Raw genomic sequence first — 17,091 nt, 5'->3', positions numbered from 1 at the left:
CTTCACTGAGGGTCCTTTATCCATGTGGCTATGGACCAGTATGTCTTTTAAATTTTTGCTGCGTCTCCAGCTGATATCAATCCTATCACTGAGGATTTTCTCCATATCTTCATCGGTTTTTAGAATGTTTATGTGTCTATTAAGTATCTGCTGTACTTCACGCCATTCTTTGCAGAATGTACCGACAAAGCGTATTTTTTCTTCTTTAACGGGAACTTTCTTCTTGGGGACCAACAGTTGCTCTCTTTTGTATTCTTTTACATCTTTCCTGGCTTTCTGAGTAGATTTCTTGCTATACCCTCTATTGTGTAATCTGACATCAAGCTCATCAGCTCTCTTCCTATAGGTGTCATCATTAGAACAATTTATTTTCGTTCTAAGATACTCTCCTTTAGGTAGGCCCTTTATCACAGGTGGGAAGTGTGCACTTTGGTGGTGCAGTAAAGAGTTGGTGGAGGTCTTTTTTCGGAATATGTCCGTACTGATGGTACCATCTGGTTCAACACAGATTTTAAGGTCAAGGTATTCCACTTCCCTTTGGCTGGCATTATATGTGAGTTTGAGATTAAGATTGTTCTTGTTGAGTACTGTCATGAACTTCTCAAATAGACTTAATTCTCCTTCCCAAATGAGAAGGAGATCGTCTATATACCTGAGCCATAATAACACATGTCGCGTATAGATCTCATTGATGTCAGTGAATACCACCTCCCGTTCCCACCACCCCAGGTACAGGTTAGCATACGTGGGGGCACAAGTGCTCCCCATCGCAGTCCCCTGTACCTGGAGGTAGAATCGTTCATTGCATACAAAATAATTTTTGGATAATACAAATTGCAGCAATTTCAAGATAAATTCGTGGAGGGGTGTCTCTCTTTCCATACTCAGGAAATACTTGGAGGCCTGTATACCGTACTGATGGATAATACTGGTATACAGGCTCTCCACATCACAAGTGATGAGCCAAGCGTTGGGATTTAGTGTAATGCCCTGGATTTTGTTAAGCACATCCATGGTGTCACGCACGTGTGATGGTAATGTGCTGACGAACCTCCGTAAATGGTGGTCCACAAATTGACTGGCTTTTTCAGTCAAGCCTCCCATGCCAGACACAATGGGTCTCCCAGGTGGGTTGACCTCATCCTTGTGCACTTTTGGGAGCAGATATAGGGTAGGAATTTTAACATGTTTGACCAGTAAGAAATCATATTGCCTCTTTGAGATTGTTCCATTTTCCTTGGCTCTTTCCAACATCCGTTGGTACAGGCTTAAGAAGTCATCCGTGGGATTGAATAATAGTTTTTTATAACAAGTCTGGTCCCCCAGCTGTCGATTCAATTCTTTTTGATATTTGTCAAGGGACCATAGGACCACGTTACCCCCTTTGTCGGAGGATTTTATGACCGTGTCCTCCCATTCTCCTATTTCTTTTAGTGCTTCTCGTTCTGCTTTGCTTAGGTTATCCTCAAAATTAAAAAGGTGCTTTTTGAGTTCAAGATCATCTAGATCCCTAGTGACCATTTCAAGAAATACTTTTGCTTGAGGACAGACAGAGAAGTCAGGTAGGAAGACAGATTTTTTCTTGAGTGCTGGTATACTCTGATCTGTGTCTGTTAGGGTGACAGTAGCCGTTTGGGTGGGACTCTCATCAGTCAGACTTTCCAAAATTTCCAATATTCCCATGTCACAGTTATCGAATATTTCATCTATGCATGGTTGGCTGGAATCATGTTCAGGGGTCATAGGTGTAGGGAGTGCACTAGGGTCATCTGCTCTTTTTTTGAAGAATTTTTTGAGTAGTATTTTTCTCACGTACAAGTTTAAATCCTTCTGGTACTCAAAACGGTCAAATGTTTTCGTGGGGGAGAAGCTAAGACCCTTACTAAGGACTGCAGTCTGGGCATCGTTAAGTGGGTGGTCGGTAAGGTTTATGATTTTCAAGGAGTCAGTGGCATCTATCTCCTGTAACGCCTCGTCTCCCTTCGATCCTCCCTCCAGTCCCTTGGGCCTCTCTTGCCTCTTCTTTCCCCTCCTAGTCCTCCTATGTCGCGTCCCAGGGTCTCTCTCAGATCCCTGGGACTTACCCCTAAAAAATTATGACGTCTCTCAGTTGTCTGATGTGTTTGACTGGTAGGTTCACTATCGGATGAGTCAATATCCGAGGTCGTGTATCCCAGGGTGTTGTCAGGAGGTTTTCTCCTATTATTCTGACTCCACCTATAGACCCTGTCTGTCTGGAAGTCATTGAGGTCCCTTTGAAGCTTATTTTTCTTGCGGCTGATGACCTCTCTCTCAATTCCCTCTAATTCTGATTTCATCTTGTGATAAGCCTTTTGGAATTGGTCTAAATTTTCAAAGTTTTTGAGTTTGTCACTCAGAACATTAATTTCCTGTGTGCATTTATTCAGAACTATTTCATCATGTTTAATCAAGATGTTAATAAGATTCATGGAACACGTGGTGAGGGTCTTTTCCCATTCATTTTTTAGGGAGTCATGCGCAAGCTCAAACGAGGGGAACACTTTTGGTCTTAAACCCCTAGGGGTAATTTGTTGTTTCAAATAATTTTCAGAGGTGGCCTTGTTCCAAAAGGTTCTCGTTTGCTTTGACAAGATTGTTTTTAAGGTATGCATATCATTGACCCAATCATCCCTACCAGTATTTAACTGTGTGAGGTCGTTGACGAGCATGTTTTCTAGACATTTTTTAAGGTTATTCTGTCTATCGTTCAATTCTTGCGTGAGACTGAACGTGACAGGTGTGATTGCAGGTGCTGCCGTAGCAGATGGAAAGAGTGACATGGTTTAATTTTATACAGGTTATTTTCGACTTCCAAGTAACCACGCTCAGGTTAAATTGAGTAAAGTAAATATCTGTAAGTAACAACACTTAAATAGTGCCGTGCTGATTGCTGAACGGTGTAAAAACACCTTATAAATTGATACAAAAAAAAGGGGGAATTGGGGGAAAGGGGAGAGGCAATCGCACAGGAAATCAGATTTAATAAGTGGGTGACCCCTCAGGAGTATATAATGTGTGTGAATCACGTATCAGAATGAGGGTGTGCTACCACAGGACATCAGTTTTTACTGAACACAAAAAATAGAAAGATATGTCACTGTGTGGTGCACCAGGAAGAATGGATATTAAAATGTAACCTTTATTATAATTGGTTAAAACATAGCGAAATAAAAGACACAAAACATAAGAGTACAACAAGACATGGGATTTAAAAAGGGTATGGAATTACCCTTACGACGTGGGACCCCTAACTCCTAATATGACTGTCTTTATATAGGATTTTATGAACTGTCAGGCATTAAACAATTACAACAGATATTCTGTGGCGGTAATGAGTGAGTTTTTGGGAGTTATATACCAGTGTTGTACCCCTTTAATATTGCGGGTGCTGGTATAACTCCTTAATAATTTGTATAAACTCACTGATAGTGCGTTAGGATAACTTTGGTATGTACAAAAATTGGTGGAACAAGGCTGGTACCAGCATGGACCCAGATTTAATCTGAGATCACTGCGGTAAATCAAAGGAATATTCCTTATGTTACACGAATGTTAGACCGGTGTTTCCTAAGTAACCGCTTACTGCCAAGTGTCCTGGAGCACGGTTAGCCTCACCGGCGTACCGTCTCACAATACTGGACACTGGTGTAGCGTTATCGCACTGACGGCAGGCAGTGTGCACAAGCACAACCAACGGGCTGTGAGCTACACCTGCGTGCCGACTAACCGCTCACCTCTGAGTGTCCTGGAGCACGGTGCGCCTGAGAATGACGCGCCGTCTCGCAGTAAGGACACGGGTGTAGCGGTCTCGCCCAAATACTTAGCAGGGTGCACAACACAGCCAACGGACTGCGAGCTACACACGCCGCTATTACACTTTAAGCTAGACAGATCAAAATACAATATCAATGAGGGTAAGGGAGTAGGGGTAGCCCACGAAGTAGTACGGTCGGCGTACGCTTCGCTAATGAGCTTCGTCAGGACCAACCTGGGTGGTGCCTGGAAGCTCTTTAAGTACCTGTAACCTCATGAATATGGTAATCACTGTAACTACTCATTGGTCGCCTCAGCTGTCACTCAGACCACCATTCCCATTGTGATTGATATCTAACACCTGAAGTGTGTTGCATATTAAGGTGAATCTGAACGCAGATAGAGATTTGAAAGAATTCTTTTAATTAAGTGTAATCATGCCCTAAAATCATTAGTATATGCTCTATATTAATTTGAGCATTATTAGTGCAGAATCTCATGGATTGTTCAATTTAATTAATTTAATTAATAGGAGTTTAAATGGTAAGAGTATAGAAAAGTCCAAGGAGGAATAGTTTTTATATATAAAAAATGATTGATGAAACATATAAATAAATAGTAATAACAACAAATAAAGAATTATACTGCGATGATATTATTAAAGAAGTTTATCTGTCACTTTTCTTTTGGAGTGATTTCACACCGGTTACATATACAAATGCAATTTGTATTGTTCATTATTTTTAGTTCTCTAATTCTGTCATTTTACATTCTAAATGTGTCATGAAATTATAATAGTGTGGGATCAGGGAAGTGGAAGTGAAAAACGGTGCAAAATTCAAACTAAACTGAAAACAATGTGCCAAAATTGGGAAAACAAGGGAAGATAAATATTTTTACTTGATTGGTTTAGTTAAGTGTGATATAAATCCTATCATTGTAGTCTCTTAGAGCGTGCATGTGCATTATATATTGTGCACAAGTGTTGCGAATGCAATAGGGTAAAAATGTTTATGTGAATATTTATAGTGAGATTATGATCCGCGATAATGTCCATCCTTCAGTATACAATGCCACCATTTGTCCCCCAAACTGCGGATGCGTGTGATATATTTAGACACACGTAACCTACATAAGGGGGTCGTAGGTGGCATGCAACCTCGAGAGGGCATATTCTCTGATCAATTTATACATATAAATGTGATAGGTAAGCAGGAATTGGTAAGAAAATAATTAGGTGGGTCATGAGGACTGAAATAGTAAAAAGAGGGATAGGTGGGGTTGAGGGTTTGAATTGGTGGATACATATAAATATATGTCTGTGCGAATTAAATTAATAAAAGTGATTTTATATGGGATGTAGCCTCTAATGGTTTAAAGTATGATCTATGTCCCAAAAGAACGAACAGAAATTTATAATCAGTTCCTTTATGTGTTATTACTGGTAGTATGTTATCACCAAAAAATACGGTTATAATTTGAAAAAGTATATACCTGGATATCTATAACAATTGACCCAAAATTGGTTTCTCATGAGGGTTTATTGAGTTCTCATTATACCAGTAGAATCTTCCCTGGGTAATTAATGGTTCTATGTGTCACCATTGATTCATGAACTGATCTCGTCATGCTATAGTGACATGTCCAGATAAATTGATTGGTAGATGTTAAAACGTGTTAGGTATTAATAAGAATGATATAATAGAACCCATCTAGGTGATGTTAAATTAATCAAATAGATGGCGTTGTGACTTCATCTAGCAAGATGGTTTCGGAGAACAATAATGAGGTAGTGTAATTTTTCACAGGAAAATGGTGTAATTATTTTCTTCATTTAGTCCTACTGGGACCATAGAGCCCATCAGAAAGATCAGCCGGGTCTCCTGTTGGAGGAGTTCCCTGTCCCAATCTCCTCGTCTGATATTCATGGTGATCTTGGTCATTCCGAATGCCTTTAGGCCATTGGGGACACCATGGTGAAATTTCAGAAAATGCCTTGCTACTGGGGTCAAGGTCTTGAAATTAGCTTTATCCCTTGTGGCATTTCGGATACTCGAAAGATGTTCAGAGAGTCTCTTTTTAAATGGTCTGCGGGTTTTCCCGATATAATGTTTCCCGCAGGGACATTCAAGATTGTATATAATCCCTGCGGTGTCGCAGGTGATGTATTCATTAATCCGCCACGTTTTCCCATATTTGTCAGTGTACGTGTCACGAGGTGTTATATACGTGCACACTTTACATGTACCACATTTGAAGGTACCCTTTCTTTTGATCTTCACTGAGGGTCCTTTATCCATGTGGCTATGGACCAGTATGTCTTTTAAATTTTTGCTGCGTCTCCAGCTGATATCAATCCTATCACTGAGGATTTTCTCCATATCTTCATCGGTTTTTAGAATGTTTATGTGTCTATTAAGTATCTGCTGTACTTCACGCCATTCTTTGCAGAATGTACCGACAAAGCGTATTTTTTCTTCTTTAACGGGAACTTTCTTCTTGGGGACCAACAGTTGCTCTCTTTTGTATTCTTTTACATCTTTCCTGGCTTTCTGAGTAGATTTCTTGCTATACCCTCTATTGTGTAATCTGACATCAAGCTCATCAGCTCTCTTCCTATAGGTGTCATCATTAGAACAATTTCTTTTCGTTCTAAGATACTCTCCTTTAGGTAGGCCCTTTATCACAGGTGGGAAGTGTGCACTTTGGTGGTGCAGTAAAGAGTTGGTGGAGGTCTTTTTTCGGAATATGTCCGTACTGATGGTACCATCTGGTTCAACACAGATTTTAAGGTCAAGGTATTCCACTTCCCTTTGGCTGGCATTATATGTGAGTTTGAGATTAAGATTGTTCTTGTTGAGTACTGTCATGAACTTCTCAAATAGACTTAATTCTCCTTCCCAAATGAGAAGGAGATCGTCTATATACCTGAGCCATAATAACACATGTCGCGTATAGATCTCATTGATGTCAGTGAATACCACCTCCCGTTCCCACCACCCCAGGTACAGGTTAGCATACGTGGGGGCACAAGTGCTCCCCATCGCAGTCCCCTGTACCTGGAGGTAGAATCGTTCATTGCATACAAAATAATTTTTGGATAATACAAATTGCAGCAATTTCAAGATAAATTCGTGGAGGGGTGTCTCTCTTTCCATACTCAGGAAATACTTGGAGGCCTGTATACCGTACTGATGGATAATACTGGTATACAGGCTCTCCACATCACAAGTGATGAGCCAAGCGTTGGGATTTAGTGTAATGCCCTGGATTTTGTTAAGCACATCCATGGTGTCACGCACGTGTGATGGTAATGTGCTGACGAACCTCCGTAAATGGTGGTCCACAAATTGACTGGCTTTTTCAGTCAAGCCTCCCATGCCAGACACAATGGGTCTCCCAGGTGGGTTGACCTCATCCTTGTGCACTTTTGGGAGCAGATATAGGGTAGGAATTTTAACATGTTTGACCAGTAAGAAATCATATTGCCTCTTTGAGATTGTTCCATTTTCCTTGGCTCTTTCCAACATCCGTTGGTACAGGCTTAAGAAGTCATCCGTGGGATTGAATAATAGTTTTTTATAACAAGTCTGGTCCCCCAGCTGTCGATTCAATTCTTTTTGATATTTGTCAAGGGACCATAGGACCACGTTACCCCCTTTGTCGGAGGATTTTATGACCGTGTCCTCCCATTCTCCTATTTCTTTTAGTGCTTCTCGTTCTGCTTTGCTTAGGTTATCCTCAAAATTAAAAAGGTGCTTTTTGAGTTCAAGATCATCTAGATCCCTAGTGACCATTTCAAGAAATACTTTTGCTTGAGGACAGACAGAGAAGTCAGGTAGGAAGACAGATTTTTTCTTGAGTGCTGGTATACTCTGATCTGTGTCTGTTAGGGTGACAGTAGCCGTTTGGGTGGGACTCTCATCAGTCAGACTTTCCAAAATTTCCAATATTCCCATGTCACAGTTATCGAATATTTCATCTATGCATGGTTGGCTGGAATCATGTTCAGGGGTCATAGGTGTAGGGAGTGCACTAGGGTCATCTGCTCTTTTTTTGAAGAATTTTTTGAGTAGTATTTTTCTCACGTACAAGTTTAAATCCTTCTGGTACTCAAAACGGTCAAATGTTTTCGTGGGGGAGAAGCTAAGACCCTTACTAAGGACTGCAGTCTGGGCATCGTTAAGTGGGTGGTCGGTAAGGTTTATGATTTTCAAGGAGTCAGTGGCATCTATCTCCTGTAACGCCTCGTCTCCCTTCGATCCTCCCTCCAGTCCCTTGGGCCTCTCTTGCCTCTTCTTTCCCCTCCTAGTCCTCCTATGTCGCGTCCCAGGGTCTCTCTCAGATCCCTGGGACTTACCCCTAAAAAATTATGACGTCTCTCAGTTGTCTGATGTGTTTGACTGGTAGGTTCACTATCGGATGAGTCAATATCCGAGGTCGTGTATCCCAGGGTGTTGTCAGGAGGTTTTCTCCTATTATTCTGACTCCACCTATAGACCCTGTCTGTCTGGAAGTCATTGAGGTCCCTTTGAAGCTTATTTTTCTTGCGGCTGATGACCTCTCTCTCAATTCCCTCTAATTCTGATTTCATCTTGTGATAAGCCTTTTGGAATTGGTCTAAATTTTCAAAGTTTTTGAGTTTGTCACTCAGAACATTAATTTCCTGTGTGCATTTATTCAGAACTATTTCATCATGTTTAATCAAGATGTTAATAAGATTCATGGAACACGTGGTGAGGGTCTTTTCCCATTCATTTTTTAGGGAGTCATGCGCAAGCTCAAACGAGGGGAACACTTTTGGTCTTAAACCCCTAGGGGTAATTTGTTGTTTCAAATAATTTTCAGAGGTGGCCTTGTTCCAAAAGGTTCTCGTTTGCTTTGACAAGATTGTTTTTAAGGTATGCATATCATTGACCCAATCATCCCTACCAGTATTTAACTGTGTGAGGTCGTTGACGAGCATGTTTTCTAGACATTTTTTAAGGTTATTCTGTCTATCGTTCAATTCTTGCGTGAGACTGAACGTGACAGGTGTGATTGCAGGTGCTGCCGTAGCAGATGGAAAGAGTGACATGGTTTAATTTTATACAGGTTATTTTCGACTTCCAAGTAACCACGCTCAGGTTAAATTGAGTAAAGTAAATATCTGTAAGTAACAACACTTAAATAGTGCCGTGCTGATTGCTGAACGGTGTAAAAACACCTTATAAATTGATACAAAAAAAAGGGGGAATTGGGGGAAAGGGGAGAGGCAATCGCACAGGAAATCAGATTTAATAAGTGGGTGACCCCTCAGGAGTATATAATGTGTGTGAATCACGTATCAGAATGAGGGTGTGCTACCACAGGACATCAGTTTTTACTGAACACAAAAAATAGAAAGATATGTCACTGTGTGGTGCACCAGGAAGAATGGATATTAAAATGTAACCTTTATTATAATTGGTTAAAACATAGCGAAATAAAAGACACAAAACATAAGAGTACAACAAGACATGGGATTTAAAAAGGGTATGGAATTACCCTTACGACGTGGGACCCCTAACTCCTAATATGACTGTCTTTATATAGGATTTTATGAACTGTCAGGCATTAAACAATTACAACAGATATTCTGTGGCGGTAATGAGTGAGTTTTTGGGAGTTATATACCAGTGTTGTACCCCTTTAATATTGCGGGTGCTGGTATAACTCCTTAATAATTTGTATAAACTCACTGATAGTGCGTTAGGATAACTTTGGTATGTACAAAAATTGGTGGAACAAGGCTGGTACCAGCATGGACCCAGATTTAATCTGAGATCACTGCGGTAAATCAAAGGAATATTCCTTATGTTACACGAATGTTAGACCGGTGTTTCCTAAGTAACCGCTTACTGCCAAGTGTCCTGGAGCACGGTTAGCCTCACCGGCGTACCGTCTCACAATACTGGACACTGGTGTAGCGTTATCGCACTGACGGCAGGCAGTGTGCACAAGCACAACCAACGGGCTGTGAGCTACACCTGCGTGCCGACTAACCGCTCACCTCTGAGTGTCCTGGAGCACGGTGCGCCTGAGAATGACGCGCCGTCTCGCAGTAAGGACACGGGTGTAGCGGTCTCGCCCAAATACTTAGCAGGGTGCACAACACAGCCAACGGACTGCGAGCTACACACGCCGCTATTACACTTTAAGCTAGACAGATCAAAATACAATATCAATGAGGGTAAGGGAGTAGGGGTAGCCCACGAAGTAGTACGGTCGGCGTACGCTTCGCTAATGAGCTTCGTCAGGACCAACCTGGGTGGTGCCTGGAAGCTCTTTAAGTACCTGTAACCTCATGAATATGGTAATCACTGTAACTACTCATTGGTCGCCTCAGCTGTCACTCAGACCACCATTCCCATTGTGATTGATATCTAACACCTGAAGTGTGTTGCATATTAAGGTGAATCTGAACGCAGATAGAGATTTGAAAGAATTCTTTTAATTAAGTGTAATCATGCCCTAAAATCATTAGTATATGCTCTATATTAATTTGAGCATTATTAGTGCAGAATCTCATGGATTGTTCAATTTAATTAATTTAATTAATAGGAGTTTAAATGGTAAGAGTATAGAAAAGTCCAAGGAGGAATAGTTTTTATATATAAAAAATGATTGATGAAACATATAAATAAATAGTAATAACAACAAATAAAGAATTATACTGCGATGATATTATTAAAGAAGTTTATCTGTCACTTTTCTTTTGGAGTGATTTCACACCGGTTACATATACAAATGCAATTTGTATTGTTCATTATTTTTAGTTCTCTAATTCTGTCATTTTACATTCTAAATGTGTCATGAAATTATAATAGTGTGGGATCAGGGAAGTGGAAGTGAAAAACGGTGCAAAATTCAAACTAAACTGAAAACAATGTGCCAAAATTGGGAAAACAAGGGAAGATAAATATTTTTACTTGATTGGTTTAGTTAAGTGTGATATAAATCCTATCATTGTAGTCTCTTAGAGCGTGCATGTGCATTATATATTGTGCACAAGTGTTGCGAATGCAATAGGGTAAAAATGTTTATGTGAATATTTATAGTGAGATTATGATCCGCGATAATGTCCATCCTTCAGTATACAATGCCACCATTTGTCCCCCAAACTGCGGATGCGTGTGATATATTTAGACACACGTAACCTACATAAGGGGGTCGTAGGTGGCATGCAACCTCGAGAGGGCATATTCTCTGATCAATTTATACATATAAATGTGATAGGTAAGCAGGAATTGGTAAGAAAATAATTAGGTGGGTCATGAGGACTGAAATAGTAAAAAGAGGGATAGGTGGGGTTGAGGGTTTGAATTGGTGGATACATATAAATATATGTCTGTGCGAATTAAATTAATAAAAGTGATTTTATATGGGATGTAGCCTCTAATGGTTTAAAGTATGATCTATGTCCCAAAAGAACGAACAAAAATTTATAATCAGTTCCTTTATGTGTTATTACTGGTAGTATGTTATCACCAAAAAATACGGTTATAATTTGAAAAAGTATATACCTGGATATCTATAACAATTGACCCAAAATTGGTTTCTCATGAGGGTTTATTGAGTTCTCATTATACCAGTAGAATCTTCCCTGGGTAATTAATGGTTCTATGTGTCACCATTGATTCATGAACTGATCTCGTCATGCTATAGTGACATGTCCAGATAAATTGATTGGTAGATGTTAAAACGTGTTAGGTATTAATAAGAATGATATAATAGAACCCATCTAGGTGATGTTAAATTAATCAAATAGATGGCGTTGTGACTTCATCTAGCAAGATGGTTTCGGAGAACAATAATGAGGTAGTGTAATTTTTCACAGGAAAATGGTGTAATTATTTTCTTCATTTAGTCCTACTGGGACCATAGAGCCCATCAGAAAGATCAGCCGGGTCTCCTGTTGGAGGAGTTCCCTGTCCCAATCTCCTCGTCTGATATTCATGGTGATCTTGGTCATTCCGAATGCCTTTAGGCCATTGGGGACACCATGGTGAAATTTCAGAAAATGCCTTGCTACTGGGGTCAAGGTCTTGAAATTAGCTTTATCCCTTGTGGCATTTCGGATACTCGAAAGATGTTCAGAGAGTCTCTTTTTAAATGGTCTGCGGGTTTTCCCGATATAATGTTTCCCGCAGGGACATTCAAGATTGTATATAATCCCTGCGGTGTCGCAGGTGATGTATTCATTAATCCGCCACGTTTTCCCATATTTGTCAGTGTACGTGTCACGAGGTGTTATATACGTGCACACTTTACATGTACCACATTTGAAGGTACCCTTTCTTTTGATCTTCACTGAGGGTCCTTTATCCATGTGGCTATGGACCAGTATGTCTTTTAAATTTTTGCTGCGTCTCCAGCTGATATCAATCCTATCACTGAGGATTTTCTCCATATCTTCATCGGTTTTTAGAATGTTTATGTGTCTATTAAGTATCTGCTGTACTTCACGCCATTCTTTGCAGAATGTACCGACAAAGCGTATTTTTTCTTCTTTAACGGGAACTTTCTTCTTGGGGACCAACAGTTGCTCTCTTTGGTATTCTTTTACATCTTTCCTGGCTTTCTGAGTAGATTTCTTGCTATACCCTCTATTGTGTAATCTGACATCAAGCTCATCAGCTCTCTTCCTATAGGTGTCATCATTAGAACAATTTATTTTCGTTCTAAGATACTCTCCTTTAGGTAGGCCCTTTATCACAGGTGGGAAGTGTGCACTTTGGTGGTGCAGTAAAGAGTTGGTGGAGGTCTTTTTTCGCAATATGTCCGTACTGATGGTACCATCTGGTTCAACACAGATTTTAAGGTCAAGGTATTCCACTTCCCTTTGGCTGGCATTATATGTGAGTTTGAGATTAAGATTGTTCTTGTTGAGTACTGTCATGAACTTCTCAAATAGACTTAATTCTCCTTCCCAAATGAGAAGGAGATCGTCTATATACCTGAGCCATAATAACACATGTCGCGTATAGATCTCATTGATGTCAGTGAATACCACCTCCCGTTCCCACCACCCCAGGTACAGGTTAGCATACGTGGGGGCACAAGTGCTCCCCATCGCAGTCCCCTGTACCTGGAGGTAGAATCGTTCATTGCATACAAAATAATTTTTGGATAATACAAATTGCAGCAATTTCAAGATAAATTCGTGGAGGGGTGTCTCTCTTTCCATACTCAGGAAATACTTGGAGGCCTGTATACCGTACTGATGGATAATACTGGTATACAGGCTCTCCACATCACAAGTGATGAGCCAAGCGTTGGGATTTAGTGTAATGCCCTGGATTTTGTTAAGCACATCCATGGTGTCACGCACGTGTGATGGTAATGTGCTGACGAACCTCCGTAAATGGTGGTCCACAAATTGACTGGCTTTTTCAGTCAAGCCTCCCATGCCAGACACAATGGGTCTCCCAGGTGGGTTGACCTCATCCTTGTGCACTTTTGGGAGCAGATATAGGGTAGGAATTTTAACATGTTTGACCAGTAAGAAATCATATTGCCTCTTTGAGATTGTTCCATTTTCCTTGGCTCTTTCCAACATCCGTTGGTACAGGCTTAAGAAGTCATCCGTGGGATTGAATAATAGTTTTTTATAACAAGTCTGGTCCCCCAGCTGTCGATTCAATTCTTTTTGATATTTGTCAAGGGACCATAGGACCACGTTACCCCCTTTGTCGGAGGATTTTATGACCGTGTCCTCCCATTCTCCTATTTCTTTTAGTGCTTCTCGTTCTGCTTTGCTTAGGTTATCCTCAAAATTAAAAAGGTGCTTTTTGAGTTCAAGATCATCTAGATCCCTAGTGACCATTTCAAGAAATACTTTTGCTTGAGGACAGACAGAGAAGTCAGGTAGGAAGACAGATTTTTTCTTGAGTGCTGGTATACTCTGATCTGTGTCTGTTAGGGTGACAGTAGCCGTTTGGGTGGGACTCTCATCAGTCAGACTTTCCAAAATTTCCAATATTCCCATGTCACAGTTATCGAATATTTCATCTATGCATGGTTGGCTGGAATCATGTTCAGGGGTCATAGGTGTAGGGAGTGCACTAGGGTCATCTGCTCTTTTTTTGAAGAATTTTTTGAGTAGTATTTTTCTCACGTACAAGTTTAAATCCTTCTGGTACTCAAAACGGTCAAATGTTTTCGTGGGGGAGAAGCTAAGACCCTTACTAAGGACTGCAGTCTGGGCATCGTTAAGTGGGTGGTCGGTAAGGTTTATGATTTTCAAGGAGTCAGTGGCATCTATCTCCTGTAACGCCTCGTCTCCCTTCGATCCTCCCTCCAGTCCCTTGGGCCTCTCTTGCCTCTTCTTTCCCCTCCTAGTCCTCCTATGTCGCGTCCCAGGGTCTCTCTCAGATCCCTGGGACTTACCCCTAAAAAATTATGACGTCTCTCAGTTGTCTGATGTGTTTGACTGGTAGGTTCACTATCGGATGAGTCAATATCCGAGGTCGTGTATCCCAGGGTGTTGTCAGGAGGTTTTCTCCTATTATTCTGACTCCACCTATAGACCCTGTCTGTCTGGAAGTCATTGAGGTCCCTTTGAAGCTTATTTTTCTTGCGGCTGATGACCTCTCTCTCAATTCCCTCTAATTCTGATTTCATCTTGTGATAAGCCTTTTGGAATTGGTCTAAATTTTCAAAGTTTTTGAGTTTGTCACTCAGAACATTAATTTCCTGTGTGCATTTATTCAGAACTATTTCATCATGTTTAATCAAGATGTTAATAAGATTCATGGAACACGTGGTGAGGGTCTTTTCCCATTCATTTTTTAGGGAGTCATGCGCAAGCTCAAACGAGGGGAACACTTTTGGTCTTAAACCCCTAGGGGTAATTTGTTGTTTCAAATAATTTTCAGAGGTGGCCTTGTTCCAAAAGGTTCTCGTTTGCTTTGACAAGATTGTTTTTAAGGTATGCATATCATTGACCCAATCATCCCTACCAGTATTTAACTGTGTGAGGTCGTTGACGAGCATGTTTTCTAGACATTTTTTAAGGTTATTCTGTCTATCGTTCAATTCTTGCGTGAGACTGAACGTGACAGGTGTGATTGCAGGTGCTGCCGTAGCAGATGGAAAGAGTGACATGGTTTAATTTTATACAGGTTATTTTCGACTTCCAAGTAACCACGCTCAGGTTAAATTGAGTAAAGTAAATATCTGTAAGTAACAACACTTAAATAGTGCCGTGCTGATTGCTGAACGGTGTAAAAACACCTTATAAATTGATACAAAAAAAAGGGGGAATTGGGGGAAAGGGGAGAGGCAATCGCACAGGAAATCAGATTTAATAAGTGGGTGACCCCTCAGGAGTATATAATGTGTGTGAATCACGTATCAGAATGAGGGTGTGCTACCACAGGACATCAGTTTTTACTGAACACAAAAAATAGAAAGATATGTCACTGTGTGGTGCACCAGGAAGAATGGATATTAAAATGTAACCTTTATTATAATTGGTTAAAACATAGCGAAATAAAAGACACAAAACATAAGAGTACAACAAGACATGGGATTTAAAAAGGGTATGGAATTACCCTTACGACGTGGGACCCCTAACTCCTAATATGACTGTCTTTATATAGGATTTTATGAACTGTCAGGCATTAAACAATTACAACAGATATTCTGTGGCGGTAATGAGTGAGTTTTTGGGAGTTATATACCAGTGTTGTACCCCTTTAATATTGCGGGTGCTGGTATAACTCCTTAATAATTTGTATAAACTCACTGATAGTGCGTTAGGATAACTTTGGTATGTACAAAAATTGGTGGAACAAGGCTGGTACCAGCATGGACCCAGATTTAATCTGAGATCACTGCGGTAAATCAAAGGAATATTCCTTATGTTACACGAATGTTAGACCGGTGTTTCCTAAGTAACCGCTTACTGCCAAGTGTCCTGGAGCACGGTTAGCCTCACCGGCGTACCGTCTCACAATACTGGACACTGGTGTAGCGTTATCGCACTGACGGCAGGCAGTGTGCACAAGCACAACCAACGGGCTGTGAGCTACACCTGCGTGCCGACTAACCGCTCACCTCCGAGTGTCCTGGAGCACGGTGCGCCTGAGAATGACGCGCCGTCTCGCAGTAAGGACACGGGTGTAGCGGTCTCGCCCAAATACTTAGCAGGGTGCACAACACAGCCAACGGACTGCGAGCTACACACGCCGCTATTACACTTTAAGCTAGACAGATCAAAATACAATATCAATGAGGGTAAGGGAGTAGGGGTAGCCCACGAAGTAGTACGGTCGGCGTACGCTTCGCTAATGAGCTTCGTCAGGACCAACCTGGGTGGTGCCTGGAAGCTCTTTAAGTACCTGTAACCTCATGAATATGGTAATCACTGTAACTACTCATTGGTCGCCTCAGCTGTCACTCAGACCACCATTCCCATTGTGATTGATATCTAACACCTGAAGTGTGTTGCATATTAAGGTGAATCTGAACGCAGATAGAGATTTGAAAGAATTCTTTTAATTAAGTGTAATCATGCCCTAAAATCATTAGTATATGCTCTATATTAATTTGAGCATTATTAGTGCAGAATCTCATGGATTGTTCAATTTAATTAATTTAATTAATAGGAGTTTAAATGGTAAGAGTATAGAAAAGTCCAAGGAGGAATAGTTTTTATATATAAAAAATGATTGATGAAACATATAAATAAATAGTAATAACAACAAATAAAGAATTATACTGCGATGATATTATTAAAGAAGTTTATCTGTCACTTTTCTTTTGGAGTGATTTCACACCGGTTACATATACAAATGCAATTTGTATTGTTCATTATTTTTAGTTCTCTAATTCTGTCATTTTACATTCTAAATGTGTCATGAAATTATAATAGTGTGGGATCAGGGAAGTGGAAGTGAAAAACCGTGCAAAATTCAAACTAAACTGAAAACAATGTGCCAAAATTGGGAAAACAAGGGAAGATAAATATTTTTACTTGATTGGTTTAGTTAAGTGTGATATAAATCCTATCATTGTAGTCTCTTAGAGCGTGCATGTGCATTATATATTGTGCACAAGTGTTGCGAATGCAATAGGGTAAAAATGTTTATGTGAATATTTATAGTGAGATTATGATCTGCGATAATGTCCATCCTTCAGTATACAATGCCACCATTTGTCCCCCAAACTGCGGATGCGTGTGATATATTTAGACACACGTAACCTACATAAGGGGGTCGTAGGTGGCATGCAACCTCGAGAGGGCATATTCTCTGATCAATTTATACATATAAATGTGATAGGTAAGCAGGA

Source organism: Crinia signifera, chromosome 19, assembly GCF_055691185.1.
Source record: "Crinia signifera chromosome 19, ASM5569118v1, whole genome shotgun sequence".
Lineage (NCBI taxonomy): Eukaryota > Metazoa > Chordata > Amphibia > Anura > Myobatrachidae > Crinia > Crinia signifera.
This window is presented reverse-complemented; position numbering follows the sequence as displayed.